At 34.4% G+C, this 14,004-nt stretch overlaps 1 pseudogene; it reads left to right on the top strand.

Moving 5' to 3' along the window:
- The first annotated feature begins 5,243 nt into the window (after nucleotides 1–5,243).
- On the top strand, nucleotides 5,244–6,649 carry LOC116505704 (annotated as a pseudogene).
- Nucleotides 6,650–14,004: the final 7,355 nt, after the last annotated feature.

Raw genomic sequence — 14,004 nt, 5'->3', positions numbered from 1 at the left:
ACCAAGCCGCCCAGGAAAGGGAGGCGTCAACAGAAGAAAGAAAGGAAGAAGACAAAAAGGAGACAACAATGGAAATAACAATGCCTGTTGAATTAAACCAGGAGAAAATATATTAAGAGAGTTGGAAGATATGTTTGAAAGGGAGACAAGGATCTGGATAGAAACTTTAGAAACTGAGCAGTAGAAGAGAGTTAGAAGTGGGAGAAGTGCTTAGATCGAATAGCCAAGAAGCAGATGAAGATACAGATAAAGATTTAAGAGAGGAATTGGGGAGGAAAGTCAATAGAAAATGCATAGCAGTTAAAGTATTGAAGTGGGCAAGAGGCAATAGATGACTTTTATTTTTCTGATTTGCTTTTCCTTCTCTCTCTTTTAAAGCGTAGCAATAAAAATATTGAAGCAGGCAAGAGATGATGGATAATCCTTCTATTTATTGATGTTCTGATTTGCTTTTCCTTCTCTCTCTCTCTCTCTCTCTCTCTCTTCTTTTGGTAGGTGACATGATTAGAAGTTAGATATAATAGACAGAAAAAGTTTTTTTTAATAGTGTGACATGAATAAGAGCTAGAATAAGTGATAGAAACAAGAGAAGGTGGAATATTATTGTATACACTTTATAATAATAAAAGTAATAACAAGATACAACATGGAATAATTGAATAATTATGTCTATAATCTAATCTAATAATCATGTCTATAATCTAATATAAATGTGTATTATTATTAGAAATTCATAAATTGACTGAATGTAATAAATTTATTAGTTTTATTACTTTTATTTGTATTAGAATGTATGACACCCAGGTGTCACACTGTTCATGCATTATTTGATATATTTTAAAAAATAAAATCTTGGAAAAAAACATTCCCTTATCCACAATGTGCTACTTGATTATCTTTTCCAGGATCTTCCCAGGTACTGATATCAAGCTGATTGGTCTGAAGTTTTCTGGGTGCACTTTTTCCTTGTTTGAAGATGGGAACCACATTGGCTCTTTTCTGGTCCTCTGATAATTCCCCAGTGTTCCAGGATCTTTGAATGATATGGTTCAGTAGTTTCAAGATCACATCTGCCACCTCATTTAGAACCCTGAAATGTAAACTATCTGGTCCTGATGATTGATTTATTCTGTGATTATGTATGTATGTATGTATGTATGTATGTATGTATGTATGTATGTATATATGTATGTATTCTTTATTCTGATTTAATTCCAGCTACAGGTTTGATTGGCTGCAGTTCTCTCTCTTCTCCCACCATGCCAATGGCTAATAACTGCTTTGTGCAGTCATTTCACCAAGAGGAACAATTCAAATATCATTGCTTTTAGTAAATATATGAACTAATTTCAATGGATGTTAGAAAGTCAGGTCAACTTTTTTTACACATACAGACTTCCACTGAATTCAAAACAGAATAAACAGAAAAATGAATTTGATTCTGTAATTATGAAAATGATTATATATTATGATCAATAATTTCAGCCTGGCTCAATCCTCACTATAATGTCTGTGTATAAAATATCTTTTGGATATTTGGACATGAAGTAATTTATTTGGGGTTTATTCTTAGAGCACATAATTTTTGATATGCTAATAGGAAGTCAAATTTTAAAATCTGGCTTATAATATAGTTTCAGGGTTTTATGATTTTTTCACCCTGTTGCTGATTCCCTTGACATTCATCACACCAAATTTGCTGTTTTAAATCTAAAGTTTTTTTAATATTATTTGGGAACAACAGGCCACTAAAATTAGGATTACCTTGAGCAGATGTTTAGATGTCACAGATTGTAGAAAGGTGAAAAAAAATGTAAACAATACAATCGGACTGCTACAGTTTTAACCTAGGAATGGTATAGGGACCTTCTCAAGTAGAAGACCTCCAAATCCCTTTCAGTTCTGTTATTTTGTATTCTTGGCTTCAATGCAAATCACACAAAATTTTGTGTTGGTGCTCATTCATCTGAATACAGTAGCAAGGATGCTTATTTTTCATACATGAAAGAATTTTATATATGAAAATGTATTTCATGTGTTACATGTAAATGACAATTACTAACATACACTGTTGCTATACATTTTTTATAAATAAAGATAGAAAATGAATGAATAAATAAATAACAGATACAATATAAATATAAGTAAATTCATGCATATTAAAATAAAGGTAAAGGTTTCCCCTCTTCAGTCGTGTCTGACTCTAGGGAATGGTGCTCAACTCTGTTTCTTAATCAAGGGATCTAGCATTTTCCAAGGATATTTCCTGAGTCAGGTGGCCAGCATGAATATATGCTGAGGCGCACAGAATGCTGTCACTTTCCCACTGAAGTGTTACCTATTTATCTACTTGTATTTGCATGTTTTAAACTGCTAGCTAGGGCAAGTAACAGGAGCTCACCTGTGGCCCAGCACGTGGTTCTTGAAACCAAGTTGTCAACTTTCCAACTGACAAGCTCAACATTTTAAACCACTGAGTCATCACCCCCCCCCTATTAAAAATACTTGTCTTTTAGAATTCCTACTGAAAATAATTAGACTCCTCCCTCCTCCCCCAATCCCTTTCACTGAATCTTCCTCAAAAGCAGCAAAACTCCTACAGGAATCAAATGCCACAGTGATTCTGTTGATCACATTTGTCAAAAGGATTTGGGCCCAAAGCCCATAAACAGCATTTAGCCCAGTTCCTTTTAAACAGTTTGTTCAGTGTGCAGTACTTTCCAAAATACTATACTATGTGTATGAAATTAGACAGAAAAATACTTATCCAAAATTCTTAATACATAATTGTTATATAAAAATAATCTGCATTAGCTCCCTGCTGAGATAATACCCATTAAACCTAAAGGATCAAATTATAAAACAAGGACAAAAATGGACACACCTGCCAAATACCACATTGTAACTCAAAAGAATTTGAAATAGTTTCATTTGCCATGGCTCTCATACAAGGTTGCAAATAATATGTCTCAATCCAACGAACAAAATCTCTGGAAAAACTGTATCTGATCATCAGTTGTTTTAAACAATTAATCTGCACCAAAACAAAGATTTTTTTTGCATTTAAAGAACACAGAGTCCAATCTGTCTTTAGCTATTTCCAGTATAATTATTAATAAATAAATACATAAATAAATTAATAATTAATAAATGTAAATTGACTAATGCTTCATCATTTTAAACCCTGTCTGGGATGGTTAGATTCTAAGTAATAAAATTTCTTCAACCATCTAGCCAATAAAGTAAAAGAATTGGAGCCTCTGTATCCACTTTAATTAATGAAGTAAACCTGTAGCTTGCCCAGAATTTAGGATTTTTATCTGGTTTTCAAATCAATTTTATATAAGCCTCATAAAATGAAAGGGGCCATTTACTAGCTTTTTAAAAGATTCATTATAAACTTCCAATAGTACAGAGTCCAGGAAATCTGCAAACACTTCGTACCATTCTAGGACCAGGAGGTTAATCAATTTACACAAACTATTAGAATCAAGTAATATCAATATTATCCTGTAATAAAAATTGAATATCTATATGATTCAAGAATTGCTTCCTATTATCCTACAAGCTTTGTATGTTATAATAACAAGTATATGATAATTTAGAAAAAAGTTAATTCTAATGATTTTTAATAATTAGTAATTAATAATAGTTAATCATATAGCGTTCTCCTGATTGAACAGGCGGTTGGACTAGAAGACCTCCAAGGTCCCTTCTAATCCTATTAGTCTATGTTCTACATTCTAATACTTTACATTAATACTCTATTTTAGAAAGTAGGCTCTGTTGATCTTGCTTTAATTGATGTGTCAACAACATATCATCTTTTTCATCAGGCTCCCAATGCTTTAATCTATTAAATGAAAAAGCTACCTGGTCATCATAAAAATTTCCCATCTGTAACTTGGCTAATACAACTGCATGATAGGCCAGCTCGATAGGATCTTCTACATCTTTCTTTAATCAAAATTTCTTCTTTAACTTAAAAATCCTTCCTTTTGTAACAAATGTTAAAATACCAATTACGTTGTGCAGATTTAAATTTTTTAAATTGAAGGGTTCAGGTGAGAGAAGCATGATCAGATATAATAATAAGATGAACAGAAGAATCAAAAACATATTCTAATAAAAAAGAAATTAAAATAATCTAGTATAGAACACATTCTGTGAGCATACGAAATTAATCCTAACATGAAGTTTACACTACACATCAATCAAATTAAACTTTTGTGTGTAAGCTTAGAACACCTTCTAATTTTGATTATAACTATATTTTTAGGAGAGATCTTCTTATCCTTACTCTGATACATCAATAGATCAATGTCATTTCCTAGAATTAAATGATTATATATTAATTATACAATTTTGCCAAACATCTATGAAATAAAAGAATCATTTTATAGGCTAATAAAATAATAAGAATTAAATCAAAATCTAATATCCTATCTTAATAATAATAAATGTCCATAACAATCAATATATTCGTGTTGCTAACATATTAACCTCTTTCCTAACTAATAGCATAATTCAAGCAGTTTTAATACTATTCCCACTAGTATATGAAAACATTTATTGCTTTTTGTCTAAGGTCAAGTGTAATATTTATTTATTTGTCAAATTTTTAGCCTGTCCAATTTCAAATAGCTCTGGCAGCTTCACAAATTTGAAAACAATGTACAGCATGGTATAGAACATTAGTTCTTAACCTGGGCGATATTGCCCCCCCCAGGGAACGTTTTTGTTTTTCGGGGGGGGGGGTGGATGGAACAAAAAGGGGTGATGAGGGGGCAAAGGAATGGAAGGGGGGGCGATATGGGGGCGATGGAGTGAGAAGTTTTGGGGACACTTTTGAAACTTTTTTCGTACAGTGAACCGCTGTATATCTGTCGTACAAAAACATCAGATCGCTCGCTATTAGTGGATTGAATTGTGTTTTAAAATGTTCCTCCAGCTAGCTTCAGTACAGAATGTCATACATATGTGAATATGCATTGCTCATCTTCATGCACGTTGCACAGCAGCCTCCTCACTCTACAGTGGCGCGCCACTGGCCAGAATGGGCAGTGATGGAGGGGTGAGCACTTCTTTCGCATGCTGAGTGGCTGTCCCCTGTGATATCAGCTGTAATGTCAATGTAACTCTTGAAACTAGGTTTATCGACGTCCACATGTGTTTTATAGTGTTCCAGTGCAGTCAAAAATTTAATTTGCAGTTGGTGCCTTTCATTTCGAAGACCTCTCAACATGTCCGAGAAGAGGAAGTGTCGCCAATATTCGACGGAATACCTAAAATTGGGATTCATTCCATCTCCTTCCAACTTACAGCTTTCATTTTGTCTTCTTTGTGACAAAACATTTTCAAATGAAGCGATGAAGCCTTCCCAACTGAAAGACCATTTGGTAAGAATTCATTTGGATAAAGCCGACAAACCGGTATCATTTTTCCAATCCTTAAAGGTCAAGTTTGAGGGTCACAGCACTGTTGAGAAGTTATTTGGAAAATCGTCACTCAACGACGACAAGGGGCTCATTTGTTCCTATGAAGTATCTTTGTTGATAGCAAAATGTGGTAAACCTCACACTATTGGAGAAATGCTGATTTTACCAGCAGTGAAACAGGTTGTTGCCACCATGTTGGGGCCCAGCACAAGCACTTTCACGAAATCGATTCCTTTGAGCAATGACACCATATCAAAAGAATTGATGAAATGGCTGCTGAAGTGGAAGTAAAGCTTATTGACACCTTGAAAAGTACGAATTTGTGATGCAGATTGATGAGTCAACGATTCGTGAAAATGAAGCCTTGTTATTGGCTTATGTCCATTTCATCAATGGAAATGAAGAGATCGGGGAAGAACTGTTATTTGCTCAAAATTTAGCCACTGACACAAAAGGTTCTTCAATATTTAAAAAGGTTGAAGAGTTTTTTAATGAGAAAAACGTCCCTTTGACAAATGTGGTGGCATGTGCAACCAACGGAGCTGCATCCATGGTTGGATGATATCGCAGTTTTCAAGCTCATCTAAAATTGGTTGTACCTGGAGTTATGACTGTCCATTGCATCGTTCATAGACAGCACCTTGTATCCAAAAATTTGACTGGCCGTTTGCATGAGTCTATACACTACGTTATTAATGCTGTGAATAAAATTAAGTCAAATGCAATGCTTTAAGACCTTGAACAACTGACATTTCACAAGCTTTGTGAACAAAATAATGAGGAGTTTGAATGTCTCCTTTTGCACACTGAAGTAAGGTGGCTTTCAAAAGGAAGTGTGGCGATTCGACAAACTTTTTGATCCAGCTGTCGAATTTCTTGAATCCATTGATCCAAGTCTAAGCAGTTCTCCTAAACTTCGATGTCTGGATGTAGCTTATCTCGCTGATGTTTTTGACAAGCTGAATGAAGTGAAAGTAAAGCTGCAAGGAGATAAAATCAATTTTCTTATGGCCAAAGGAGTAATCTGCTCATTTATTTCAAAATTGGACTTCCTTGCAAGCAATATGAGTCGCCAGGAGCTGTATCAGTTCCCAAGCCTTTGTAATGAACATCAACTCCAAGCAGAAGATTTGGATGTTTTTTGCTGCCATTTGAAGCAACCAAAAGAAGCCAGATTCTATGATCTGATGAATCTGGAAGTGCCCACTTGAGTGCTAAATCCTTTCACAGCAGACAACTTCATCCCAAACTGTAAGAGCCACTGACAAATCTGAAATATGACTGTGAAGCCCAATCACATTTTCAGAGTTACGGCTGCGAAGCTTTTGGGGTAAAAATGAGGAACACTTTCCCAATATTGTGGGAGGAAGTTAAGTTGCTTCTTTTAGCCTTTCCTTCCACTTACTTAGTGGAGAGGGGATTCAGTGCTGTCCAACAGATCCTTTCTAAGTCAAGGAATATGTTGAAGATCTCTGAACGCGGCGAATTAAGAATGAAATTAACAAAAATGGTTCCATACATCAAGAAATTGGCATCAGCTCACCAAGCACAAGGCAGCCATTGATGTTCTTTTTTTGCTTTTTGTGTACATACATTTTCTTCACTAATAATTGTCTCAGCTCTTATCGTTGTATTTGCTTGCATTGGATTTCATGTTCCAGTTTGAGTTTTCGGCTTCGTTTTTGAATTCTTGTTGTGCTCTGTAAAAAAATTTGTGTGTCTCTTTGTATTGTTTTTGGATTTTATATTCCTCTTTTTTAATTTTAGTTCCTCTTATCTCCGAATTTTGTCTAATTCTTATTAAAAGACTTTCAAGCGTCAGGATGAAGAGCAGAGGTGATAGTGGGCATCCCTGCCTTACTCCTTTCATTATTTTAAAGGTCTCTGTACTTTCCCCATTTAATAATATATTTGCCTATTGGGTGGAGTATATTGTTTCTATTAATCTTTAAAATTGGTCTCCTAATTTCATATTCTTAATTTGTTGTATCATTAATTCCCAATTTAAATTGTCAAATGCCTTCTGTGCATCCAGAAAGACGAGTGCCACTTGTTTCTCTGGATGTGCCTCATTGTACTCTAAAATATTTGCTATTATTCTAGTGTTATTCCTGATTTGTCTTGTTGGGAGAAATCCATTTTGGTCTGGATGTATATAGACATTTAATAGTTTTTTTCAATCTCTCCGCTATTATTGTGGTGAATGTTTTATAGTCGGCATTCAACAATGACATTGGCCTATAGTTTTGAATCTGTTTTTAATCTGCACCTTCTTTAAATATTAATGTAATATGTACTTCCTTCCATGACTCTGGTATTTTTGCTTTCATCAGTGCCTCATTATACATCTCCAGCATTCAATTCATCTATTATTTTGTACCATTCTGCTGGGAATCCATCTGGACCTTTTATTATTTTTCTGTTTCTGAATCGCCTGTTTCAATTCTAGTTTCGTTATATTTTTTTTTGACAACATTTCTTTCATATCTTCTGCTATTGTCGGAGTTTCTTCTCCATTAAATATTCTTTTATTTGTTTTCCATCTACTTGTTCCCCTTTATACAAATTCTCAAAATACTTGTATGCAATCTTTTTCTTCCCTTCTATTGTATGTTGTAGTTCACCAGTTTCCTCTTGAAGTTCATATATTAATCTTTTTTTTTCTTTCTTTTCTCAATCTATATGACAGCCACCTCCCCAGTTTATTTGCTTGCTCAAAGAAGTTTTGTTTTGTTAGTTTTAGGCCCTTTACCATTTCTTCCTGGTCTAATATATTTAATTTATGTTTTGCTAACATCCAATCCTTTCTGATTTTGTCACTTTGTGGCTTATTTTGTAATTCTATTTCTAAATTTTTGATTTCCTCCTCTAATATCTTCTGTTGTGCCCATTTTTCTTTATTTCTTTTTGCTGAATGTGCTATAATAATTCCACGGGAATAAGTTTTCATGGTGTCCCATATATTTTGTATAGTTGTCTGTTCTTTTGTGTTTTCCTTAAGGAATAATGCCAATTCGTTTCTACATTTTTGAATAAATTCTTTTTCTTTTGATATTTGCAGATTTAACATCCATCTTCGCCTAGTCTTTTTTTCCCCTTTCCAGATTATTTTAATGGGGTTATGATCTGCCCAAGTATTTGGTAATATTTCAATTGTATGTATTTCTGCCCCAATTTCTCCATTCATCCATGCCATATCAATCCGTGACCAAGATTGGTGTGGGTTGGAATAAAAAGTAAAAAAAAATTTCTGGTTCCATTTTTCTCCAAATATCTATCAAGTTTAATTCCTCCATTATCTCAAAACAGGTTGTTGGTAATACTTTTTTTAAAGTTTTTTTTGTCACTTATGTAATCTTTTTTACTGTCTACTATGGCATTATAATCTCCTATTATGCAGATATTCCTCACTCCAATTTCTCTAATTTTTTCATGTAATTTTTTATAAAAGTCCTTCTGATTTTCATTTGGGGCGTATATTGCTACCAGTAGTACTGATTTTTGATTTATCCATATCTCTATCATTAATATTCTTCCCTATGGGTTTGCATAAATTAAATTTGTCTTTATCCCATCTTTTTCCCTTTGTACATTATTGGCTCATCTCTTGTTATTTTATAAATTATATCTCTTACTTTTTTCCTCACGAATCTGATGTGTACTTCTCTGAGCAATCAGTGTTTTCTGGCATAATTGGTGCTTTTCCTGTATATATCATCCAACTCATTTAGAATCTCATGTCTGTCTCTTTTTAACATCTCTGCTATTAATCCCGACATTATCATTGGTAGATCTTCCTCTTTTGTCTCTATTACATGGTAAAATGCTGCACGGTCCATTTCCAGGTGGATGAGAGAGTCTTCTAAGTTTTTGCTTGATGTTTTCATCTGCTGTTCAACTAAGTCTAGTTTCTTCTGTTTGTTCTGTTCTTTTTTCTACCGCTTTTATTGACTGTTCATTTTTTTTCCAGTGTTTGTTGTATAATTCCCATTTTGTCATCTAATTTCTGTATGTCGTTTTTAACTTCATTTTTCATTTCACTCATCTCTATTTTCATTTCATTCATATCCATTTTCATTTCATTGTGGTTTTTAGCTACTGCTTCTTGAAGCTTAATTATAGTTTCTTGGATAATTAGCAGCGCTGTCTGCACATTTTCGATATTTGATCCAGAATTTGGTTTTTCCATTGTAGTCATTTCTTCTGTTGACCTTTGGGATGCTGGAGAAGCAATCAATACCTTTGTCTCTGGATTTGTCACTGGTTTACAATTGTCTTTTTCCCAGATCTCAGTGCTGTTGTGATATTCGCCATCTCTTTTACAATTTTATCTTGTTCTTTTAATATCTTATATATGTTATCCCAAATTAACATCCAATATCTTTCCCTTTTAAACGATTCCTTAACTTAGCTTGTTCTATCTATATTAATATACAAACAGTAGTCTTAAAGCAATATAAGCAACTTAAATAATATCTATATATATCTCTAAGTTATTCAATAATAACTGGTAATAGTTATCAGGAGAAAACAAATAGAGAGGGGGAAGGACAGAGAAAGTTTCAGTGCTCATTCATATCAACAGAACCATATCTTTTTTTTAATTGAAAATTTTAAAAAGCTTTTACAAATATTTACCTCCCCTCTCCCGCCCTCCCCCCGAACCCTTTCCCCCCCGAACCCTTTTCCCCCCAACCTCCCCCCCCAACTTCCCAGAGCAAATACAGGGTATAAATCTTCAACAATCATACTCTAAAGTAAACTAAAAAAAGTTTAACATCATCCTTCACTTGTACTTTAACTCCTCTTTGTTAAGCTAACTCTAAACAGATTATATCATTCCTTGTTTCTTCAATCATAAGCTATCTGGAATTTGTTAGTCCCACATTTATTTTGAATATAATCGATCCATCTCCACTCCAGTTTATATTTCTCGTCTGAGTGATCCTTTAGATATGCTGATATTTTAGCCATCTCTGCTAAGTTTGTTACTTTTGATGTCCATTCTTGAATAGTAGGCAAATCTTCCTTCTTCCAGTATTGCGCCACCAACAGTCTTGCTGCCATTGTTAGGTTCAAGATCAAATTAGTCTCTGTAACAGTACAATCAGTAGTTATACCTAACAAGAATAAGTGAGGGGTAAACTTTATCTGCTTTTAAAAAATATTTTGCATAATCCACCATATTTTTATCCAGAATGCTTTAGCCTTTTTGCAAGTCCACCATATATGATAATCCGTAGCATCAACACAATCACATCTCCAGCATTTAGGTTGTAAAATCGGATGCATACAAGCCAATTTTTTAGGATCTAAGTGCCATCTATAAAACATCTTGTAGAAGTTCTCTCTCAGGTTTTGGGCTTGCGTGAATTTTACATTTCTTACCCATATCTTTTCCCATGTATCCAGCAATATTGGTTCTTCAAAATTTTGTGCCCACTTTATTATACAGTCTTTAACTAATTCTGTTTCAGAATCCATTTCTATTAATATGTTATATAACTTTTTTATATGCATTTGACTTTGATCCCTAATTTGTTTTAGTAAGTTGTCCTCATCTTGCGTAATACCAATTTTCTGATCTTTTTTCCATCTGGCCTGTAACTGTCCATACTGAAACCATGTTTGAATTATCTTTTCCTCTTTTAGTACATTCAAGGGTTTTAGCTGTAATACACCTCTTTCTATAGTAAGAAGCTTTCTGTATGTGGTTACATCCTGTTTTTGCACTTTACTTATGTTCTCTATAGCATGTCTGGGAATTGCCCACATAGGTATCTTATCATTTAGTTTATTTTGATATTTTTTCCAGACACGCAATAAAGCATTCCTTAATATATGACTTTTATATATGATCTTGTTGTATATCAAATAAGCATGCCAGGCATATATCAAGTCATGCCCCTCGATATTCAGTAATCTATCCTCTGTTGAATTAATCCAGTCACAAATTATTGATAAAACTACTGCTTCATAGTATAGTTTTAAATTTGGCATTTTCAAGCCTCCTCTCTCACGTACGTCTTGCAATATTTTAAGTTTTATTCTCTGTTTCTTCCCTGCCCAAACAAATTTGTTAATGCTCTTCTGCCATTCAAGCAAATTTGCGTATTTTTTAAGTATTGGTATCATTTGAAAAAGAAATAAGAACTTAGGCAAGACATTCATTTTCACTGCTGCTATTCTTCCCAACAAAGATAATTGTAATTTTTCCCAATTTTTCATCTCTACCTGTATTCTATGCCATAATGGCTCATAATTATACTTATATAATTTCCCATTTGAAGTTGAGATATAAACTCCTAAATATTTAACCCTTTTAACTATTTCACATTCTGTTATTTTTTCTAAGTCTTCCCTTTGATTAGTGTTCATATTTTTAACTAGCATCTTTGTTTTCCCTAGATTTATTTTAAACCCTGATACTTGGCCATATTGATTAATCATATTCATTAAAACCTTGGTAGATTTCCCTGGTTGGGTTAAAGTTATAACCAAGTCGTCCGCAAATGCACATAATCTATATTCTTGGTGCCTAATCTTAATATCCTATAAATCATCTGACCCCCGTATTTTATTCAGCAATGACTCCAGGGTTATAATAAACAATAATGGTGATAGGAGGCAACCCTGTCTTGTACCTTTCTCAATTTTAAAAGATTCTGATATACTTCCATTGACTATAATTTGTGCTGTTTGTTCCTGATATATTGCGTTGATTGATTGTAGAAAATACTCTCCAATTTGCATTGTTTGCTTTGTTTTCATTAAAAATTGCCAACTCACTCGATCAAATGCTTTCTCAGCATCTAGAAATATAAGCGCTGCGGGGATTTGGTTATTCTTTCCCAAATATTCCAATATATTAACAATTTGTCTTACATTACTTCTCATTTGTCTCCCTTGTATAAAACCAGTTTGATTATTATCAATCTCTTCCCCTTCCGTTTCACTGTCTGTCAACTGCTGCTCTCAAGCACACCAGAGTTCTCCAAGTCCTCCTCCCTTCTCGGTTTCTTCCCACTACCTGAATCTGTATGACTTAGAGTCAGTTCGTGCTCTTTCTTGTTGTCTCCCCTCCAATCGATTGCTCCCTTATGCTAATTAGTTCTTCAGGCTGGTCTTTGCCTTTAAAAATCTGTTGCTCTCCCTCCTTCAAGTGGCCTCTCGGTTATAGGGATCTCTCACCCAATTTCTGGAGACTCACTGCTTTGCCCGTTCTCCTCTGCGATCTTCCCTTTCTGCCCACACCGCTGTTTCACTCGCAAGCCAGTCTGCTAATCCACTCAGTGACACAAGAAGTTGATTAAATTCTTCCTTCCCCTTTTAGATAGTTTGTTGAAACTTCAAGTCCATCATTGAAACAAGGCAGACGCTTGCACACTGGATTAAAAGAGTATCCCCACGTTGTAATGGGCGGTTGCCCCACGCCTCATTAGTCCTAGGGTTTCCCTACTCCTCCGCATCTCTCTCCAAGATCAGCGTACCCCCGAAGGGATCCTCCAAACGTGTAGATTGGGATAAGAAGTCAGAGCCCTGATTTCTTCCCCACACTCGTCTCGACGTCACCACCGGAAGTCTGTATTGTACTTTTTTAGCGTGCATTCCACGCTAAAAAATTCGATATTATATTTTCTCAGTTTTATGGTTTCAATTTTTTTTTTGTTCTGCTCTTCGTGTAAACTTTTTGTGTAGATATATATATATATATTTCTTTAGTTTAAGGCATTAAATTTGTCGCTCTGATTTTTGTTGCTTTGCTTCTGTAAAATTTTTGTGTCTTTTTAACCCTTTTTACAGTGTGCATGAATATATATTTTCTTCGAATCTTAATTTAGTTTCAGAGTTTTCATCTTGAAATTCTTAGTTCCTGCATTGCGGTTTGTTCTTATGCCCTTTTTATATTTCTTTTTGCATGTTAAAATTCACTTGTAATTAAATCATTAAATGTTCCTGTTTTTTTCCGAGCATTTCATTTTCTTGCAGTTGAATTTAGTTTTCAGTGGTCATTGCATTTAAGTGTCTTGAATAAATAAAATAATAATGAAATACATGTATCACAAAGTTTGGGAGTAAAGTGATGGGTGGCAGAGTTTACATAGTTGAGATATGGGAAAAAAACTTGAAATAAATTATTTGCATTGATATGTCCTGATGACAATTTTAAAGAAAAAAAAATGTGTTTGCATAAATTAAAGAATTATTTCCCTGTGATGTGATTGAGAGGTTATATTGGGGGAGGGGGTGATGATAACTTCCTCAATGGCTCAAGGGGGCGATTCTTTCAAAAAGGTTAAGAACCACTGGTATAGAACACAAGCAATATGAGGGGAGATGTTGTTCCAAAGGTGGGAGAAAAGAAGGCCTACTTCCTGCAGCCCATTAGAGAGCATCATTTAATTCAGTGCCCAATCTTTCCACCTTGGTAGCCTGGTCCAGTGCAGAGGTGTGTGTATGTGAATGGCAGGTGTGCACGCACACAAATCCATTGGTGTGCGTGAATGGAGGGCGCTTGTACTTGAAGTTCCACTTGTGTGAGCAGAAAGCACTTGAATGGAAGGTG

Source organism: Thamnophis elegans, chromosome 3, assembly GCF_009769535.1.
Source record: "Thamnophis elegans isolate rThaEle1 chromosome 3, rThaEle1.pri, whole genome shotgun sequence".
Lineage (NCBI taxonomy): Eukaryota > Metazoa > Chordata > Lepidosauria > Squamata > Colubridae > Thamnophis > Thamnophis elegans.
Note: the sequence above shows the minus strand (reverse complement) of the source record. Positions and strands in the feature narration are given on the sequence as shown.